A 1,039-nucleotide genomic window follows, 5' to 3' on the forward strand; every position below is an offset into this window, starting at 1 on the left:
ATCATAAACACAGAGTCATTAAAAACAATAACAACAATAACAACAACAAAAACCATAAGGAGCAACAATAAAAGAACTTTCAGCTACTAAAACTTGAAAACAAAAATATTATTGATTTTTTTTTATTTAAATAAAACAACATAATATTGTCATCAAATAACATAAAAGAAAGAAAAATAAAAAGAAATCTTATTATTAACACAAAAAGGATAATTTTAATATGATGGCAAATAGAATATAGAAAATCATATACAAGGTCATCAGCTTATATTAGCCACAAAAGGATAAAAACTCATTTTAATTTTATTATTTTATCCCTCAACGCTATCGTTATGGTCAAATTAGATCTTTTGGTAGTAATTTACGAGCAACTAAAGTAAATAAGTATTTATTTATGCTTTGAATCTATTTTTAGATTTATCGTTATTATTTTAATATGATTTTGCTATAGTTGTTTTTGTTTTGAAAAAAATCTACAAAAGATTGTAATAATGCGTATTTTGGTCCTTTTAGGTTCCCTATGGCGTTAGCCTTTAGCTTAAAGTAGGAAATTGTCCAATAAGTAATGTTTATGAATGAAAATTAAGTAAGTAGAAAAATTGCCTAAAGATTATGCCAATGTTTGGAGTCATGCTACACATGTATACATATACATGTAACAATGTAGTTAGTTGAGTAACTAATTTACTAGTCAGACTAGGCAATCTATAGAATAGACTTTATACTAGACTAAAGACTGAACTAAAGATTAGACTACAGACTAGATTATAGGCTACACTATAGACTAGACTATATACTATATTATAGACTAGACTATAGACCAGACTATAGACTAGGCTATAGACTAGACTATAGACTAGACTATAGACTAGACTCTAAACTACACTATAGACTAGACTATAGACTATAGAATAGACTATAGACTAGACTATAGACTATAGAATAGACTATAGACTAGACTATAGACTAGACTATAGACTAGACCATAGACTAGACTATAGACTAGACTATAGACTAGACTATAGACTAGACTATAGAC

This window comes from Lucilia cuprina, chromosome 6 (assembly GCF_022045245.1).
Source record: "Lucilia cuprina isolate Lc7/37 chromosome 6, ASM2204524v1, whole genome shotgun sequence".
In the NCBI taxonomy this organism is placed as follows: Eukaryota; Metazoa; Arthropoda; class Insecta; order Diptera; family Calliphoridae; genus Lucilia; species Lucilia cuprina.